Genomic DNA, 22,299 nt, shown 5'->3' on the forward strand with positions numbered 1-22,299 from the left:
CCAATGGACCGCAGTCTCTATGCTTAAGTGTCATCCATGGATCGGTATGCTAACACACACAGTACTCGAGGAATTATAACAGAGTTCAATCACACACTTATTACATCAAGGTCCTCATAAAGAGTATCTGTTACACAAATAATATGGCTGAAGGCCATCTAAACTAAATAACTGCGGAAGCTTCGAAGGTAAATGAGTCCATCAACTCCAACGACATAGTTGAGTGCATGACAACGACCTATCACACCTTATTCTTCATGGGTTAAGTCTGCAACATGAGACGTTGCAGCCGTGTAGGTCAGCACATGGAATATATTGGCAGAGTTACACTGTAGAGAAAATGAATGCAAGAAACTATATCTACATGCATATTTGGCTAGTTGAGGCTCTAAGTTTAAATTTTTCACAAAGCTAATTTTTCCCTACAACAAAGGAATAAATTTTATTTACTACAAAGTTAAACCAATATTTGAGAAGGTTCCTCCAACTCAAATCCCAACATTAATCAAGTATCATCATTAAACCCAATTCATTTATTAAAGAGCGATGAGATCAACAATAATATCCATTTCTAGATACTCAAGATGTCCATAACCGGGGACACGGCTAACCATGATTAGTTTATACACTCTGCAGAGATTGCGCACTTTTCCCCACAAGACTTGATCGCATCCATGATCGGAAGATCGAGGCATAGTCTTTCTGAAGCATTAACTCTCTACTCTAGGTAGACCAGTACACCTACTTTCCCCTACATCTGCTAGTCCACCTCTTCAAGAGCTAACACAACTTACTCATCTGTGCTAGAGCCCATAATGGCTTGTGGCTGCACATGAAAGTTTCTAGGCATGAAATATCATATGATCCCTTTGAGCCTGGGTCGCGAACTGATGAAAAATCACAGGTACTCCAGGATTTCCCAAATGTGCAAGCACTGGTTTCTCCAGGTGCCCCAACCAATCCACCCAGACGTGTATTAAAGTTGCCACCTTAATGTTGTCCAAAATTATTATTTCTCACAACTTCCATGTACATCATGATCCAATCCCCGTCTACGGGCATGGCTAAGCAATAATTGAGGATAACGTATATTCTCGGGGTGATCAAGGGTAATAGGTTCCTACCTCATAAACTACAACCAAACGACATGTTCCCAATCCTACTCATGCAAATGTTTGAGGGGCAATACTAATGCATAGTAAAAACTAGGTATAGAAGAGTATGTTCAAATTGTAACTTGCCTTGCTGGCGATCGGAAAACTCTAGAGATTCATAGTAACAAGCTTCGCACTCCGGAAAATCTAGCGTAGACAAACAATAGCATACTTAAGCAATCAAGCAAACGATGCAAAGAGAAAACGAGAAAAGATCCAAATAAAACTCAAAAACAAGCAAACAACTTAACTAAACAGCAAAGGAATTCTAACAGCATTATTTTCATGTGGATTAGATCTTAACAGTAGGTACACGTGATTGGCTATGGTTTGCAAAAAGAATCAACTCAAACAGAGCTACGAAACTCAAGATACAAACAAAACAAGATCAAATACTAATCTATACTAAACTCAAATTTTAAATTGTCAAAATCATGTTCAAGTTGGTTTTCTAGATAGAGGGGATCGTTACGAAGTATTAGGCGTTGCTTTCATCTAAGTTGGATAAACGAGCTAAAAGTTACGCTAGTTTGAAGATGAGGGGCTCAATCGCGATAAAACTATTCATGGATAGGTCCCTGGACAAAAATAAACAGAAAAAGGAAAATCTATCGGACAAACGTCCGCTAACAGAGACTAACAAATTCGTTTGTTAACAGAACAGAATGGATGAACATTCACTAACTAACGAACTAATACAAATAAAACCGATCTAACCTAACTAAACCAAAACTAAAAAAACCGAAGAATAAACCGGCGAACCGAGACATTTTTTTACCGGTCTTTGGCCGGCGGCTGCGGTTAAGGTCAATGGTGAGGCGGCGCGACTCCGGCGGGGCGAGGCGGCTCCGGCGGTGGCACGAGCAGCAGCAGCAGCGGCAGACAACGCGGGAAGGCGGCGCAGCAGCAGCAGCTGTGAGCGGCGGCGGTGCGACGTGGAGGTGGCGGCTTGGGGCAGTGACGGTTTGTGGGGAGGAGGGGTCGGCGGGGTCGGCTTATAAGGACGGGGCTGCCGATTGGGGGAGGGGCGCACGGCGGCGGCCTCCCGCGGTGGCACGGGACGGCGGAGGCGGTTGGCGAAATGGGCCGTGGCCTGGCTTCGGCTGGGCCGGTCCAGTTGACTTTTTTTACAGCGTCGGGAAGAAAAAGTCTGAATAAAATAAAATTCCTAAAATTCAAGAAACAATTTCACCATCCCCTCATAATATTTGGGTCAATGAGAACATTTTTCTGGACTAAATGCAATTTTTAAAAATGCATCTTTTTCCCTAACTTAAATAAAATGCAAACAAATGAATAAAACTCAATTAAAAGTAATTTGACTTCCAAATTTATTTTCCAACATTTCTGCTTTGTTTTGAAGAAGTCCTTTTATCTTCTCTCTTTATTTTTATTGTTTTGAAATAATTGGAAAGAATTTGTCGAAATCGAATTGATCCACTTTTCAAATTTGAATAAATTCAAAAATGAAATTTATATGAAACCTCCAACTCTCTCCTTGGGTCCTTGAGTTGCTTAAGATTTTCTTGGATCAAACCAAATAAAATCCAAAATGCAATAAAATATGAATGCATATGAATGATCTATGTATAACATCCAAATTGAAAATTGAGATGTTACATTCGGCCCAAAAGTTGTATGGAGACTAGAACTCCGCCATCATGGTCCTTGTCGCGTCCGTCAATGTCCGGTTCTTCCTCTCTGCTACACCATTTTGTTGAGGGGTGTAAGGTGCAGAATACTGATGCTTGATCCCCTCATCACTAAGAAACTCATCCAAGGTGCAGTTCCTGAACTCGGTGCCGTTATCACTTCTTATCATCAAAATCTTTGCATTGTCTTGACGTTGAGCTTCATTTTCAAAGTCGATGACAGTTTGTTGGGTCTCACTCTTTCTGTTGAAGAAATACACCCAAGTGTATCTTGAATAATCATCCACAATCACCAAGCAATACTTTCTTCCCCCAAGACTATCAAAGGATGGAGGCCCAAAGAGATCCATGTGAAGGAGCTCCAAAGGCCTCGTCGAGTAGATAATAGTTGTGGGAGGGTGAGCCTTCTCATGTAGCTTTCCTTCGATACAAGCACTGCAAGCACGATCCTTGGCAAAACTAACAATTGTTAGTCCACGGACATGGTCCCCCTTGAGAAGACTTTGCAAAGAACTCATATTGACGTGGGCTAAACGGCGATGCCAAAGCCATCCCACGTCAAGTTTAGCCATTAGGCATGTCACGGTCTTAGTGGGTCGCTGCAAGAAGTTAATCACATAAACACCATTCTCGACATTCCCAACAAACGCTACTTTAAGAGTATTGCTCCACAAGAGGGCCACGAAATCAATATCAAAGAAGGTCGCAAAACCCATGAGTTCAAGTTGACGAACGGAAAGTAAATTGTATCTAAGGGACTGAACAAGCATGACTTTCTCGATCGTGAGATCATGAGAAATGACAACCTTGCCAAGACCCAATATCTTAGAAGATGAGGCATCACCCCATTCAACATTGGTGGGCATAGATGAAACTTTGTGCACATCCACCACCAAGTCCTTGCTTCCGGTCATATGATTTGTGGCTCCACTATCGAGCAACCATGGTCCCCCACCAGAAGCAAACACCTACAAGAGATCAATGCTTGGTTTTAGGTACCCATTTTGTAATGGGTCCTTTGATGTTAGCAACGAGGGTCTTAGGAATCCAAATAGACCATTCAATGTACTCATAAGAAGAGCCAACAAATTTGGCATAAACATGCCCATCACTAGCACGGTGATGACCCACAAGTGTATGGGATCTATCGTAGTCCTTTCGATAAGTAAGAGTGTCGAACCCAATGAGGAGCAGAAGGAAATGGCAAGTGGTTTTCAGTAAGGTATTCTCTGCAATCACTGAAATTATCGGTAACAGATAGTTTTGTGATAAGGTAATTCGTAATGGGTAACAAGTAATGAAAGTAAATAATGTGCAGCAAGATGGCCCAATCCTTTTTGTAGCAAAGGACAAGCCTGGACAAACTCTTATATAGAGAAAAGCGCTCCCGAGGACATATGGGAATTATCGTCAAGCTAGTTTTCATCACGCTCATATGATTCGTGTTCGTTACTTTGATAATTTGGTATGTGGGTGGACCGGTGCTTGGGTACTGCCCTTTCTTGGAAAAGCATCCCACTTATGATTAACCCCTATTGCAAGCATCCGCAACTACAAAAGAAGTATTAAGGTAAACCTAACCATAGCATGAAACATATGGATCCAAATCAGCCCCTTACGAAGCAACTCATAAACTAGGTTTAAGCTTCTGGCACTCTAGCAACCCATCATCTACTTATTACTTCCCAATGCCTTCCTCTAGGCCCAAAAAATGGTGAAGTGTCATGTAGTCGATGTTCACATAACACCACTAGAGGAGAGACAACATACATCTCATCAAAATATCGAACGAATACCAAATTCACATGACTACTTATAGCAAGACTTCTCCCATGTCCTCAGGAACAAACATAACTACTCACAAATCATATTCATGTTCATAATCATAGGGGTATTAATATGCATAAAGGATCTGAACATATGATCTTTCATCGAATAAACCAACTAGCATCAACTACAAGGAGTAATCAACACTTCTAGCAACCCGCAGGTACCAATCTGAGGTTTTGGGACAAAGATTGGGTACAAAAGATGAACTAGGGTTTGAGAGGAGATGGTGCTGGTGAAGATGTTGATGGAGATTGAGCCCCTCCCGATGAGAGGATCGATGGTGGTGACGATGGTGATGATTTCCCCCTCCCGGAGGGATGTTTCCCCGGTAGAACAGCTCCGCCGGAGCCCTAGATTGGTTCCGCCAAGGTTCCGCCTCGTGGCGGCGGTGTTTCGTCCCGAAAGCTTGCTTATGATTTTTTCCAGGGTAAAAGACTTCATATAGTAGAAGATGGTCGCCGGAGGCCTCCAGGGGGCCCACGAGGCAGGGGCGCACCCAGGGGGGTAGGGCGCGCCCCCACCCTCATGGCCAGGGTGTGGGCCCCCTCTGGTACTTTCTTCACTTAGTATTTTTTTATTAATTCCAAAAATAACTTTCGTGGAGTTTCAGGACTTTTGGAGTTGTGTAGAATAGGTCTCTAAATTTTGCTCCTTTTCCAGCCTAGAATTCCAGCTGCCGACATTCTCCCTCTTCATGTAAACCTTGTAAAATAAGAGAGAACAGGCATAAGTATTGTGACATAATGTGTAATAACAACCTATAATGCAATAAATATCGATATAAAAGCATGATGCAAAATGGACGTATCAACTCCCCCAAGCTTAGACCTCGCTTGTCCTCAAGCGGAAGCCGAAATCGAAATATATGTCCACATGTTTAGAGATAGAGGTGTCGATAAAATAAAATACAGACATGAGGGCATCATGATCATTCTTATAACAGCAACATTTATATATTTTGTCATATGATATCTTTTGCTCAAGTAACAATCTATTCACAATGTCAAGTATGAATCAGAAACTTCATTGACAACCAACAAACTATGATCTCGTTCATTGAAGCAATTGCAATTTATCATAACATCGGCAAGAGTCAATATAGGAGCTTTTCAGCAAGTCCACATACTCAACTATCATTTAGTCTTTCACAATTGCTAACACTCACGGAATACTTAGGGGTATGGAGTTTTAATCGGACACAGAGAAAGATAGTGGCTTATAGTGTTGCCTCCCAACCTTTTACCTCAAGGGCAATGTCAACAATAATAGTTCATGCTAACTTACATCCAATTGGATATATATATCAAGATCTTTCCAACACAATGTGCTTGGTGAAGGATAAAATGTAAAAAAGGAAAGGTGAAGATCACCATGACTCTAGTAAAAGGTATAAGGCAAAAGTAAAACATAGGCCCTTCGCAGAGGGAAGCAGAGGTTGTCATGTGCTTTTATGGTTGGATGCATGAAATCTTAATGCAAAAGAACATCACTATATTGCCACTTGTGATATGGACCTTTATTATGCAGTCTGTTGCTTTTATTGCTTCCATATTACAAGATCGTATAAAGCTTATTTTCTCCACACTAATAAGTAATACATATTTAGAGAGCAATTTTTATTGCATGCAACATGACAACTTACTTGAAGGATCTTACTCAATCCATAGGTAGGTATGCTGGACTCTCATGGCAAAACTGGGTTTAAGGATATTTTGAAGCACAAGTAGTATCTCTACTTGGTGCAAGGAATTTGGCTAGCATGAGAGGGAAAGGCAAGCTCAACATATTGTATGATCCATGACAATATACTTTATTTCGAATATAAGAAAATATAACCCATTACGTTGTCTTCCTTGTCCAACATCAACTCTTTAGCATGTCATATTTTAATGAGTGCTCACAATCATAAAAGATGTCCAAGATAGTTTATTTATATGTGAAAACCTCTCTTTCTTTATTACTTCCTATTAATTGCAACAATGACCAAAACTATGTTTGCCAACTCTCAACAACTTTTATTCATCATACTCTTAATGTGTGAAGTCATTACACTCCATAAGATCCATATGATCTCTTTATTATTCTTTCTTTTTCTTTTATTCCCTCAAGATCATAATAAGATAGCAAAGCCCTTGACTCAACACTAATCTTTATTATATATAGCTCACGGACTCAATTACATAGAAGGATCATAAAGCAAAACTCAAAACTAAATCATACTAAAACTTTATTATACTAGATAAAGATATTACTAAAAGGAACGAACTAAGAAAAAAGGTAAAGATAGGAGTGTGATGGTGATACAATACCGGGGCACCTCCCCCAAGCTTGGTAGTTGCCAAGGGGAGTGCCCATACCCATGTGTTTATGTCTCCTTCTTCGGAGGTGGTGATGATGGAGTTGTTGATGATGTAGGCTTGTCGTCCATCTTCCAAGGCATAGGCTCACCATCATAGAAGGATGATCAAGTCTCCGGGATCCTCAAATCTGCAGCCAAACTCATCCTCTTGAATCTATATTCATACTCACAGTTTTGGTTTTGCAGGTCATAGATCTGGGCTTGGAGGTGCTCGATTTTCTCATGAAGCTTGAAGATGGTCTCCCCAATGTTCTTGGCATCCAGCTTGTGGTTGTTGGTGAACTCCACGATCATCATGTGGATGGCGTCGAGTCCACATTCCACCATCCCTTGGCACTTGAAAACTTGTTGTTCCATTGCTTCGAGTCTTGTCTCCACGCTTTCGGTCCTCCTTGGTCCCTCAACATCGCGGATGTGCAGCACCCCTCATGCATCTCAATGGTTTGAGGGTGTTGCAGCACCTCCGCGAGGTAGGGGTTGATGACCTTCTCGAAAAACTTGTCCTTGGGGGCGCTTGAAGACGTCATGGTGATCTAGATCTGTCAGAAAAACAGCTCGAAAGAAAAACAGAGGATTTTGCATGATACGGTGGTCAAAACCTTCGAGATATTATATAATGAATTTTTACCGACCAAAAGAAGTATCATGCAAGAAAACAGAGTCCGGAGAGCACATGAGGTGCCCACGAGGCAGGGGGCGCGCCCAGGGGTGTAGAGCGCGCCCTCCACCCTCGTGGATGCCTCGTGTCCTTCCCAGACTACTTCTTATTTTCCTATTTTCTTAAATATTCCAAAATGGAGAGAAATTGCCATTAGAACTATTTTGGAGTCGGTTTACTTACCGTACCACATACCTATTCCTTTTCGGAGTCTGAAACGTTCTGGAAAGTGTCCCTTATGTATTCCTCCGGGGTTATGGTTTCAGTAACATTGGTTTCAACATTTATAGGATTACCTGAGATATACTGTTTGATTCTTTGACCGTTCACCACCTTCGGATTTGTGCCTTCGAAGTTGTTGATTTTTATGGCACCGGAACAATAGACCTCCTCGATAACGTAAGGACCTTCCCATTTAGAGAGGAGTTTTCCTGCAAAAAACCTTAAACGAGAGTTGAAGAGCAACACATAATCACCTACATTAAACTCACGCTTTTGTATCCTTTTGTCATGCCATCTTTTAACTTTTTCTTTAAACAATTTGGCATTCTCATAGGCTTGAGTTCTCCATTCATCAAGTGAGCTAATGTCAAATAACCTCTTCTCACCGGCAAGTTTGAAATCATAATTGAGCTCTTTAATGGCCCAATATGCCTTATGTTCTAGTTCGAGAGGTAAGTGACATGCTTTTCCATAAAACATCTTATATGGAGACATACCCATAGGATTCTTATATGCAATTCTATAAGCCCACAATGCATCATCAAGTTTTTTGGACCAATTCTTTATAGATCTATTAACAGTCTTTTGCAAAATTAATTTTAGCTCTCTGTTACTCAATTCTACTTGGCCACTAGACTGTGGGTGATATGGAGATGCAATTCTATGATTAACATCATACTTAGCAAGCATTTTACGAAAAGCACCATGAATAAAATGTGAACCACCATCACCATTAGGTATCTAGGGACTCCAAACCTCGGAAAAATAACTTCTTTAAGCATCTTAATAGAGGTGTTATGATCAACACTACTAGTTGGCATAGCTTCTACCCACTTAGTAATGTAATCAACGACAACTAGAATGTGTGTATACCCATTAGAGGAAGGAAATAGTCCCATATAATCAAAGCCCCAAACATCAAATGGTTCAATAGCAAGTGAATAATTCATAGGCATTTCTTGACGTCTACTAATATTACCAATTCTTTGACATTCATCACAAGACAAGACAAACTTACGAGCATCTTTGAAGAGAGTAGGCTAATAAAAACCAGATTGCAATACCTTATGTGCAGTTCTATCTCCAGCGTGGTGTCCTCCATAAGCCTCAAAGTGACACTTACGTAGGATTTGTTCCTGTTCATGCTTAGGTATCCAATGTCTATTAACACCATCTACTCCTTCTTTATAAAGGTGTGGGTCATCCTAAAAGTAATGTCTTAAATCATAGAAAAACTTTTTCTTTTGCTGGCATGTGAAACTAGGTGGTATAAATTTAGCAACAATGTAATTAGCATAATCAACATACCATGGAGCAGTACGAGAAGCATTTATGATAGCTAATTGTTCGTCAGGAAAGCTATCATCAATAGGTACTGGGTCATCAAGAACATTCTCTAACCTAGACAAGTTGTTTGCAACGGGGTTCTCAGCTCCCTTTCTATAAATAATATGCAAATCAAATTCTTATAGTAGGAGAACCCATCTAATACGTCTAGGTTTAGCATCTTTCTTTTCCATAAGATATTTAATAGCAGCATTATCAGTGTGAACAGTTACTTTAGAGTCAACGATATAAGGTCTAAACTTATCACAGGCGAATACAACTGCTAAAAATTCTTTTTCAGTAGTAGCATAATTCCTCTGGGCACTGTCTAGAGTTTTACTAGCATATTGAATAACATTTAGTTTCTTATCAACTCTTTGTCCTAGAACAGCACCTACGGCATAATCACTAGCATCACACATAATTTCAAAGGGTAAATTCCAATCGGGTGGCTAAACAATAGGTGCAGAAATCAAAGCTTTCTTAAGTATCTCAAATGCTTCTACACAATCATCATCGAAGACAAAAGGAATGTCTTTTTGTAAGAGATTGGTCAGAGGCCTAGAAATTTTAGAGAAGTCCTTAATGAACCTCCTATAAAGACCGGCATGACCAAGGAAACTTCTTATACCTTTAATGTCCTTGGGACATGGCATCTTTTCAATAGCATCAACTTTAGCTTTATCAACCTCAATGCCTCTTTCAGAAAATTTATGCCCCAAGACAATGCTTCATTAACCATAAAGTGGCACTTCTCCCAATTCAAGACAAGATTAGTATCTTCGCATCTCTGCAAAACTCAGTCAAGGTTTCTCAAGCAATCATCAAAAGAGGATCCATAAGCGGAGAAATCATCCATGAAAACCTCAACAATCTTTTCACAAAAGTCAGAGAATATAGGCATCATGCATCTTTGAAAGGTAGCAGGTGCATTACATAAACCAAAAGGCATACGTCTATAAGCAAAAGTACCGAAAGGGCAAGTAAAAGTGGACTTTTCTTGATCCTCTTTTGACATAGGTATTTGAGAGAAACCAGAGTAACCATCTAGAAAGCAAAAATGTGTATGTTTGGATAATCTTTCTAGCATTTGATCAATAAAAAGCAAAGGGTAATGATCCTTTTTAGTAGCTTTATTTAATTTGCGGAAATCAATTACCATCCTATAACCTATAACAATTCTTTGCGGGATCAATTCATCTTTATCATTAGGAACGACAGTAATACCTCACTTCTTAGGGACACAATGGATAGGACTTACCCACTAACTATCAGCAACGGGATAAATTATACCTGCCTCAAGAAGCTTTAATATTTCTTTTCTTACCACTTCTTTCATCTTAGGATTTAACCGCCGTTGGTGATCAACAACTGGTTTGGCGTCTTTCTCCAATTTTATTTTGTGTTGGCATAGGGTGGGACTAATGCCCTTAAGATCATCAAGAGTATATTCAATAGCAGCATGGTGCTTCTTCAGTGTTTTCAATAATTTCTCCTCTTCCTGCACTGAAAGGTTAGCACTAATAATAACATGATATATCTTCTTTTCATCAAGATAAGCATATTTAAGAGTATCAGGTAGTGGTTTAAGCTCAAACACGGTATCACCCTTGGGTGGTGGAGGATCCCCTAGAATTTCAACAGGCAAGTTGTGTTTCAAAATAGGTCCCTGTTTAAAGATTACTTCATCTATCTCCCTTCTTTCATTCATAAACATATCATTTTCATGGTCTAGAAAATATTGTTCTAAAGGATCATTAGGAGGCACGGCAATAGAAGCAAGACCAATAATTTCATCCTTACTAGGCAATTCTTTATCATGGGGTTGTATATGAAATTTAGCAAAATTAAACTCATGAGACATACCCCCCCCCAAACCAATAGTAACAACATCCTTTTTGCAGTCTTTCTTAGCATTAACATTATTCAAGAAGGGTCTACCAAATATAATGGGACAAAAGTCATCTTGTGGGGAACCAAGAACAAGAAAATCAGCAGGATATTTAACTTTCCCACACAAGACTTCAACATCTCTAACAATCCCAACTGGTGAAATAATATCTCTATTGGAAAGCTTAATGGTAACATCAATTTCTTCTATCTCAGCAGGTGCAATATCATGCATAATTTCTTTGTATAAGGAATGAGGTATTGCACTAGCACTAGCACCCATATCACATAAACCATGATAACAATGCCCATCAATATTATCAGCCAAGAGATCTTTAACCATAGCAATACTAGGTTCAACATTAATTTGTTCCAGTGGTGTAGGTGTTCTAGTATTACTCTTACGAACCACAGTTGAAGCTTTAGCATGATCTTTTATCCTAACAGGGAAAGGTGGTTTTTCAACATAGATAGTAAGAACAATAGGATCATTATAAGTGATAGTCTTTTCTTCAACTTTAATAGGTGCAACTACTTTTACTTAATGGGAGGATTATATTTAAACCACTTCTCCTTGGGGAGGTCAACATGAGTAGCAAATGATTCATAGAAAGAAGCTACTCTCTTAGAGTCAAGTCCATATTTAGTGCTAAATTCACGGAAAACATCGGTATCCATAAAAGATTTAACACAATCAAACTTAGGTGTAATACCTGAATCCTTACCTTCGTCAAGATCCCAATCTTCAGAGTTGCGTTTAATTCTTTCAGACAAATCCCATCTGAATTCAATAGTCTTCATCATAAAAGAACCAGTACAAGAAGTATCGAGCATGGAGCGATTGTTGAGACAAAGCCGAGCATACTTTTTTTGAATAATCATTTATCTTGAGAGCTCATGATTGGGGCATGAACATAACATTGACTTAAGCCTCCCCCAATCTTGAGCGATGCTTTCTCCTTCGCGAGGCCAAAAATTATATATATAATTACAATCACGATGAACCAGATGCATAGGATAAAACTTCTGATGAAATTCCAATTTCAATCAGTTGTAGTTCCATGATCCCATATCATCACATAGCCTAAACCATGTCAATGACTCTCCCTTCAAAGATAATGGGAATACCTTCTTCTTGATAACATCATCGTGCATACCTCCAAGCTTAAATAATCCACAAACTTCATCAACATAGATTAGGTGTAAATCGGGATGCAATGTTCCATCTCCTGTAAAGGGATTAGCTAGCAGTTTCTCTATCATACCCAAAGGAATTTCAAAGTAAACATTTTCAGTAGGTTCAGTAGGTTGAGGAGCAACTCTTTGCTCTACTGGTCAGGGTGAAGATACCCCGAACAAGCCCCTCAAAGGATTATGTTCCATAGTGACCGTAAATTTTAGCACACTATATAAATTTTTCCTTACCAAGTTCCACTTACCGAAGGCGCTTCACTCCCCGGCAACGGTGCCAGAAAAGCGTCTTGATGACCCACAAGTGTATGGGATCTATCGTAGTCCTTTTGATAAGTAAGAGTGTCGAACCCAATGAGGAGCAGAAGGAAATGACTAGCGGTTTTCAATAAGGTATTCTCTGCAAGCACTCAAATTATCGGTAACAGATAGTTTTGTGATAAGGTAATTCATAACAGGTAACATGTAATGAAAGTAAATAAGGTGCAGCAAGATGGCCCAATCCTTTTTGTAGCAAATGACAAGCCTGGACAAACTCTTATATAGAGAAAAGCGCTCCCGAGGACACATGGGAATTATCGTCAAGCTAGTTTTCATCACACTCATATGATTCATGTTCGTTACTTTGATAATTTGGTATGTGGGTGGACCGGTGCTTGGGTACTGCCCCTTCTTGGACAAGCATCCCACTTATGATTAACCCCTATTGCAAGCATTCACAACTACAAAATAAGTATTAAGGTAAACCTAACCATAGCATGAAACATATGGATCCAAATCAGTCCCTTACGAAGCAACTCATAAACTAGGGTTTAACCTTCTGTCACTCTAGCAACCCATCATCTACTTATTACTTCCCAATGCCTTCCTCTAGGCCCAAACAATGGTGAAGTGTCATGTAGTCGACGTCCACATAACACCACTAGAGGAGAGACAACATACATCTCATCAAAATATCGAACGAATACCAAATTCACATGACTACTTATAGCAAGACTTCTCCCATGTCCTCGGGAACAAACATACCTACTCACAAATCATATTCATGTTCATAATCATAGGGGTATTAATACGCATAAAGGATCTGAACATATGATCTTCCATCGAATAAACCAACTAGTCAACTACAAGGAGTAATCAACACTACTAGCAACCCACAGGTACCAATCTGAGGTTTTGGGACAAAGATTGGATACAAGAGATGAACTAGGGTTTGAGAGGAGATGGTGCTGGTGAAGATGTTGATGGAGGTTGATCCCCTCCCGATGAGAGGATCGATGGTGATGACGATGGTGATGATTTCCCCCTCCCGGAGGGATGTTTCCCCAGCAGAACAGCTCTGTTGGAGCCCTAGATTGGTTCTGCCAAGGTTCCGCCTCGTGGCGACGGTGTTTCATCCCGAAAGCTTGCTTATGATTTTTTCCAGGGTAAAAGACTTCCTATAGCAGAAGATGGTCATCGGAGGCCTGCCAGGGGGCCCACGAGGCAGGGGGCGCGCCCAGGGGGTAGGGCGCGCCCCCACCCTCGTGGCAAGGGTGTGGGCCCCCTTTGGTACTTTCTTCGCTCAGTATTTTTTATTAATTCCAAAAATAACTTCCGTGGAGTTTCAGAACTTTTGGAGTTGTGTAGAATAGGTCTCTAATATTTGCTCCTTTTCCATCCCAGAATTCCAGCTGCCGGCATTCTCCCTCTTCATGTAAACCGTGTAAAATAAGAGAGAGTAGGCATAAGTATTGTGACATAATGTGTAATAAAAGCCCATAACACGATAAATATCGATATAAAAGCATGATGCAAAATGGACATATCACACGGCATAACACTTAAGAAGGGTTAAAGTTGCCATTTTACTGGAAGGAGTGGCATTGCCCTTCTTGACACCACCACCCTTCGTGTTGTTTTTATTCTCCTTAGGAGTACCCTCTCCGTCCTTCACAAATGTATTCTTGAGAGGAGGAGGTTGTTTGGTCTTGTCATTCTTCTTCTTCTTCTTGGACTTGGGTGCAAACCCAATACCCTCCTTGGCCACGACTTCCTTTTGATTGCTCAAAAGGTCGTTGAGGTTCTTCTCACCTAGTATGCACGACACAAGGCCTTTCTCAAGTTGCTCCTTGAACTTGGCATTCTCCTCCACATGATGCACATGCTCACAACACAGGTTAGTAGCATTAGCAATATTAATTAAAACCATACGAGGAAATGTGGCTTTCTCCTTGGTTAGCCTCACTTGGAGTTGATCATGAGACTCTTTGAGGCTAGCATGAGCACTCTTCAAGGTGTTGTGAGCCTTCTCAAGTAGGTCAAACTCCTCCTTGAGTCTAGCATGGTCAACCCTAAGTTTGGCCTTGTCAGAATTTAGCACACGAGAAACAACAAGAGCATGATCAAGATCTTTCTTTAATTTAGCATGACCATCGTTATGACTCTCAAGAGCCAAACGATGATCACGCTCTTCCTCAAACGCATTAGAGATCCGATATCTCATCGGCATAGTCACTACTATGCCCTTCCATCTTAGAGATGGTCTCTTCATGAGCCTCAATCATGTCATTGGCTTCACCAAGTTGTTCCAAGAGAGCAACAAGTGCTTCTTGGTTTTACCTTTGATCTTTCCCATAAAAGACTCAAATTCATTCTCCTCCTCCTTTGCCCCCTCACTTTCATCAAAAAAATCCATCAAGGAAGGATTAGTAGTGATGTTAGTCTTGATGTTGGGGGTTACCTTGTTGGTGGCTTTAGCCATGAGGCACTTGACGATGATGCTCTCATTGGGAGAATCGAAGAAGGACACCCATGGAGTTGTTGCAATGGTAACGGAGGACATGGCAACCGTCTCACCATGTTCATCATCATCATCATCCTCATTGTACTATTGTTGTGCTACCAAACCCTTGCAAAGAGTCTTCTTGGGGAAGTTGTTCTTGTTGGCAAAAGTCTTGGCCTTGTCTTTTCGGATAAGCTTGCCACCATTGTCTTCCCTCTTCTCGTACGGGCAATCCACAACAAAGTCACTCACATTGCCACAATTATAGCATGTTCCCACATGTTGCTTGCCCTTGGTGCCACTTGAGTTGTTCTTGTTGAAGTTGGGCATTGTGTTCTTCTTGTTGCCCCAAAATTACCTTGAAGCAAGAGTCATGTGCTCATGATAGGCATATTTGGTGTCTTCGAGGCAACACTCCTCTTCTTCCTTTTCATCCTCTTCATCTGCACTAGCCTTGGCCTTCAAATCAAGGTTGGGCTTCTTTGACCGTTGAGCACAGTGAAGGAAATATGCCCTACAGGCAATAATAAAGTTGTTATTTTATATTTCCTTATTCAGGATAAATGTTTAGTATTCATGCAAGAATTGTATTAACCGGAAACTTGATACATGTGTGAATACATAGACAAAACAACATGTACCTAATATGCATCTCCTAGACTAGCTCGTTGATCAAAGATGGTTAAGTTTCCTAGCCATGGACATGAGTTTTCATTTGATAATGGGATCACATCATTATTGGAATGATGTGATGGACAAGATCCATCCGTTAGCTTACCATAATGATCGTTCAGTTTTATTGGTACTGCTTTGTTCGTGTCAAATATATATTCCTCCGACTATTAGATTATGCAACTCCCGGACACCGGAGGAATGCCTTATGTGCTATCAAATGTCACAATGTAACTGCATGATTATAAAGATGCTCTACAGGTATCTACGAAAGTGTTTGTTGGGTTGGCATAGATCGAGATTAGGATTTGTCACTCCAAGTATCGGAGAGGTATCTCTGGGCCCTCTTGGTAATGCACATGTATGAAGCCTTTCAAGCAATGTGACTAGTGAGTTAGTTACGATGCACTACGGAATGAGTAAAGAGACTTTGCGGTAACAAGATTGAACTAGGTATGAAGATACCGACGATCGAATCTTGGGCAAGTAACATACAGATGACAAAGGGAATAGCTATGTTGACATTGCGGTTTGACGGATAAAGATCTTCATAGAATATGTGGGAACCAATATGAGAATCAAGGTTCCGCTATTGGTTATTGACCGGAGAGGTGTCTCTGTCATGTCTACATAGTTCTTGAACCTGTAGGGTCCGCACGCTTAACGTTCGATGACGATTGGTATTATATGAGTTATGTGTTTTGGTGACGGAAGGTTGTTCGGAGTCCCGAATGAGATCACGGACATGACGAGGAGTCTCGAAATGGCCAAGATGTAAAGATTGATATATTGGAAGGTTACATTCGGACACCAGATGGTTTCGAGAAGTTTCAGAGTATCGGGAGATTACCGGAAACCCCCGGGAAAGTTAATGGGCCACATGGGCCTTAGTGGAGAAGAGAGGGTCTGTCATAGGATGTGGCGCGTGCCCTCCCCTTGCCAATCTGAATTGGACAAGGGGTGGGGGCGGCACCCCCCCTTTCCCTCTCCTACTCCCTATCCCTTTCCCCCTTTGCTACTCTGGAAAGAAGGAAAAAAGGGGGGACCGAATCCTACTAGGAGTGGAGACCTAGTAGGACTCCCCCCTCCATGGCACGCCCCCGGGTGGCCGGCCTCCTCCCCCTCCTTTATATACGGGGGTAGGGGGGCACCCGAAAGGCACAAAAGTTATTCTTAGCTGTGTGCGGTGCCCCCCTCCATTGTTTACTCCTCTGATAGTATCATCGTAGTGCTTAGGAGAAGCCCTGTGTGAATCACATCACCAACACCGTCATCATGCCATCATGCTAAGGGAACTCATTGACTCCATGGACACTCAACTGGATCAAGAGATCGAGGGACGTCATCAAGCTGAACGTGTGCAGAACTTGGAGGTGTCGTACATTCAGTACTTCATTGGTTGATTCGAGAAGATGTTCCACTACACACTACTAGAAATACCACTACTAATGGCGCACCTAATATGGCCATTAATGGCGCATCACTGATGCGCCACTGATAGCACGCCATTAGTAATTTTTACTAATGGCGCACCAGCTGGTGCGCCATTAGTATCTGGTATACTAATGGCGCACCACCTGGTGCGCCATTAGTATATGCGAGGGTGCGCCATTAGTATGCCTCCCAGTTGGCATGTATACCCAGGTGCTTTGGCATACTAATGGCGCACCACCTCTGGATGCGCCATTAGTAACCGCAGCATACTAATGGCGCACTACCCGGTGATGTGCCATTAGTATGCACTGTCATACTAATGGCGCACTGTCGTGTGATGCGCCATTAGTATGAATATTAGGTTTTTTTTATTTTTTTATTTTCTGTTTTTTGCACAGGTTACAAAATGTATAATTTGACAAAATATAGACAGCACACATCAACAATAGATTCATCAAATACAATAGAAGATTAGTCTTTGAATACAATTCATCATATTAGTCTCCGAATACAATTCATCATATTAGTCTCCGAATTAAAAAGACCGAACAAAGATAGAACATTATATTACAAGTCTCGAGACCATGAGTAGCGAGTTTTTCTTCGCATTACAAGTCGATATCGATCATCTAAACTACCATCACATAGAAGAGAGCTGCGGTCATCACGATGAGCATCATCACGATGAAACTCGTCTTCATCCGGTTCCTCCAACGCTCCCTCCCCTCTCCCGCTAGATAGCGGGCGTATCTAGATTCGGCCTCGGCCCTAGTGGTGTACCCTTTGTAACTGTTACCGCTGAATCGGTGAACCTGTCCCCGACACTCCTCCCAGTCATCGTAGACTCCGGGAACCTTACCCTTGTACACGACATACGTCGGCATCACTATGCACTAGCCAAACGAAACGTTAGTACCAATTCACAGACAATACATAAGCAATATATAATTATGCAACAGAACGATCGGAAGAGAAAAGCAAGACATTAATAGCATCGATTACATCTAAGTTGAACGACTCTCAAAACCAAAGAGACATACTACAAGTTCATTAAAGTTTAATTACAACATGAGCCAATCGATGTTTCAGAACTAGACAACTCGACTCAAGGGACCGAAGCGTGGATGAAGCCGCCGTCTATCATGGGAGTCATGAAAGAACGGGCGTTGTCATCCTGCATTTGTAGCATTGTGTCGATGTCACTGTTGGACGGTTGATTTCTGAGGTAGAACTGCCTCGAGGTACGAAGGACATCTTGATGGATGATTTCCGCAAACTCCGACTGGATGCGAAAGAATTCTTGTCGGAGGTCCGCGTCCTGGATTGCCGACACGCTCGCGGCCCAATCTTGGAGTTTACTCGGTAGCAGAAGTTGATGATGGTCCCGTACGATCGCCCGCATGTGATGGATGGCGTAGTAGGCACCCTTCTGACCGCCAGGCGGCTGCTTGATGTAGCAGAACGTCGTATTGTGGGAGAACACGTGCTTGCCGTACTTACGAATAGGCCTGGTGAAGGTGCCTCCAGATTGGGCGTAGCCGGGGAGAACATCATCAAGAACCTTCTTGACATTTGTGTAGTCTACGTTCAACTGACGGTCCGGGTCGAAATACGTGGCCATGGAATATTTGGGGCTTAGGAGGATGAGCGTGCAACGTGTGTCACTGCAGAAAACACGGAATGTTAAAAGAAAAACGATCGAAAAGTAAGAATTCATATGTTACGGGCCGGTTGAGGGGAGGACTTACTCGGGAAAGTAAGGCACGAGGAAGTTATCCTTATCTTGGTTTGCCAGAATGATGCCTTCGAGGTAAGAACTCGCGACTTGCCGGTCCCCAGCGCTGCCCAAGATCTTGGCACGCATGTAGAAGGGGTCGACTATCACGATGTCCGGGGTCTTGTCGCGAATGATCCGCATCTCCATACTCAGCGAAAATAGCCGAACGAAGGTGTAGTGCAGCGGATGAAGGTTAAACATAGCAAAGATGTCATCAAACCGCAGGACGATCGTACCCCCGATGTCGCCATCCACAAAGCCCTTGCCCTCTGGCACCTTGGCCACGAAAACCGGGTATGCCACATCCTTCTCTCTGAGACGCCGCTTCTCCAAAGAAAGAACACTGTCGTGCAGACTCCGCATAGCACCGGTTGCAGCATTGAGCATATTTGGTGGTAGCATCGCCCTACCCGCCACATGCACCCTCCTCGAGATATCCTGCGGTGAAGGTGGCCCGTCCTGAGCACGGATCGTACTCGGTGCCGGCTGGCTCGCACCCTTCTTAGTCTTTCTTTTGCGTGCCTTCTTCTTCTCCTGTAATGGGACCGAGTTCTGCTCATAGACCGCCTTCTTGAGTGTGTTGGGGCTGATAATATTTCGCACCTCGCCTATCTGAGGCTCGGTGAAGTCGGCAGCTGGAGGCGTCTCCTGAGAGCTGAACGCCAGACGGCGCCTGTTGCAACTTGGCTTCTCCGCGGTACGAGCTAGATCGCACATGTCTTTTGTTGGGTTTGGTTCTTGAGAAGGAGGCCCCATGAAGTCGCCATCGTACCCATGCTCGGCAAAGTACTGATCGACGTTGCCAAATGTATCATCATCGTCGTCATCGTCGTTCTGATCCTGTGCCATATGCATGTTTGGATCCAGTGGCATAGGGATGTCCGGCACCGTTACAGCGGTCTTGCCATGGGGCCGACTTGGCGCCGGCACGACTAGCGGTGTTGTCTTTGGGGTGGTGTCCCCCGCCCCCAAATGAATCTGGCTCTTCGGCCAAAGTAGGGGCTAGCTCAGGCAGGCGCTGAGGGTCATCACGTCATCATCGTCGGCCCCGACGGGTCGAATCGGAGGTAACAAGTCGTCGCAGCCTGGCAGCACCCGAACCAGTTGAACCCTAAACAAGTTGGGTGGCATCTGGGTACCGTGGAACAAGGGGTTGCCCGGTTGAATGATTTTGCCCTTGGCGACATCGACCAACTCGTTGTTCACGAAGTGGAGGAGAGTGCACGGAACATCGACGGCGCCCTGCGAAAACATGTAGGGCGTCAGGGATGCCCAGTCAAAGGCAAGGAGATGAAGTCCTCGGCCGAGAGAGGCTTAATTAGTTACCGTGATGATGGCGTCGAACTCGGCTAATGTCGAGGCACCGCCAACGGCGGGCGTGCAGTTGACGGAGCGGCCGCTTGCTGAAGAGGTGCCGGCCAGCATACACCCGGGTGCATTAAGCTCCCGTGCCGGCGTCGGAGACACCAATGCCGCCTCCGCCGGAGGCACCAATGGCCCCGCCATCGCATTATGCGAGTTGCTGGCTGTGAAGCTAGGAATCGGGGGCGGCCCCTGCTGGCCGCCCGCAATCCACGCACTCAACCCCGAGATCAAGGTAGGCACAAGGGCGGTGATCGTCGCTCCGAGTCGTTGTTCCACTTGTTCTTGGACAATCTCCGGAATCCGCGCCACCTGTGCCTTGAGTTCTTGAACCTCTCGCGCCTGGCTTTCCGAGCTGGTCTTTTTCTCCTTCCGCACACCAGCAGTATAGTATGACCCCCATTTTGTCGACAAGCCTTAGCCGGCCACACGACCAGCTGACGTCGGCTTACTGAGCTTATCCTTGTTCTTCATTATATTCAACCCCCTATTTAGAGTGGTGTCCCAAGGGTTGCTCTGAGTCGACCCCGCGCTACTGCTTTCAGTCGCCTGCGGAAGGAATGTGAACCATTTAGAAATTCGGCTTCATTAATTAGAATGCAACCATATGGAGCTAATTACGCGGGGGTGTATTCCTTACCAGAACAAGCTCAAGCTGCCTGGTCTTCGGATCCGTGGTAAGCTCCTTTGTTTTCGGGTCCTTATTGTACCGGGCCCTGACAAAGTTCCTGGTCTGCTTGTCACCGTATTTATCGAAGAGGGGCGGTAGGCCTTGCTCGGCACGGTCCGCCTCCTCCTTGTCCCATATAGGCTCCGCCACTCTGTAACCGCCGGGACCGAGTGTGTGTTCCCCTATGTTCAGCTCCCGCATTTGTTTCCCCCACTCACTTGATTGGGAGCTTGCGGTGCTCGAGCAATTGATCTTGAAGTCGTTGTAGTCATCTTCGGTGATCGAAGGATTTTTCTCCTTGATCTTCTCATAACTCTCACCTTTCTCGATCATTCTCTTCACATTGCTTTTCCAAGTAGACAGGGCCTTGCTCATCTTCGTGAGGGCAGCATTGTTCACTTTATTCCCTTTGAGGCTTGTGTTTTCGAATTCAGTGGGGAACTTGTATCGTTCGTGCAGCTTTGTGAAGAGGAGGTGGCGCAAATTCCCCCGTTCAGGATGCCTCAGGTTCTCGGTGTTGATCGAGACGGTGCTCCGGACAATGCACCCGAGCTGAAGCGAGTACCCCTTGACTATTCGTTCGGGCGCCGTTGGATTCCCGTTGGAGTCCACTTCAGTAACTTCCTCCTTGAGGGTGCGGAGCACGATCGGGCGCCGGTCCTTCCATTGCCTCTTCGGCTGGCTGCTATCTGTGCGTGCGCCGCCATCATCAGTGGTGGCATCCTCGGCGGCACCATCAGTGGTGGCATCAGTGTGGTCATCCTCGGCGGCACCATCCGTGGTCTCAAGATCGGTGGGGAAGGCGGCGGCCTCATACAAGTGAGGTTGTTCCTCCATCTCCTGGGACAGCTCCCAGAATGCCTTGCCGCCCGAACCCCCGGCCTCATTGTTGTGGGCCATGTTTCTCTCTAAATAGAAACAAAGTTTGGTCAAAAAGTTGGTTATTGTCAAGGAACAAGATCATGGTCTCATCATTTAGGGTTTGTCGACACCGAGGCATCCTAAAATCTAAGCTTTTATCATTGAGGGTTTTTCGACGCCAAGGCACCCTAAAAGCCTAACTTTTCATCATTTCGGTTTTTATTGACACCGAGGCACCCTAAAAGCCATGCATTAGTCACAAGTACGCCGGGGCACTTGATCCTACTTAATTAACTACTAAGATACCCCGGCCCATGCATTAGTCACAAGTACCCCATATGTCCTATTTTTAGCAAAGTCATGCTAAAATTCACGGAAAATTTCAGCATGACCTTTGCTGAAAATAGGACATATGGAGTACCCGAATTTGCTGGAACGGAAGTTAATCGACATTCCAGCAAACTCAAGGGCCTCTCG

The sequence above is a fragment of the Triticum aestivum genome, chromosome 6B (genome assembly GCF_018294505.1).
Source record: "Triticum aestivum cultivar Chinese Spring chromosome 6B, IWGSC CS RefSeq v2.1, whole genome shotgun sequence".
NCBI classification, from domain to species: domain Eukaryota; kingdom Viridiplantae; phylum Streptophyta; class Magnoliopsida; order Poales; family Poaceae; genus Triticum; species Triticum aestivum.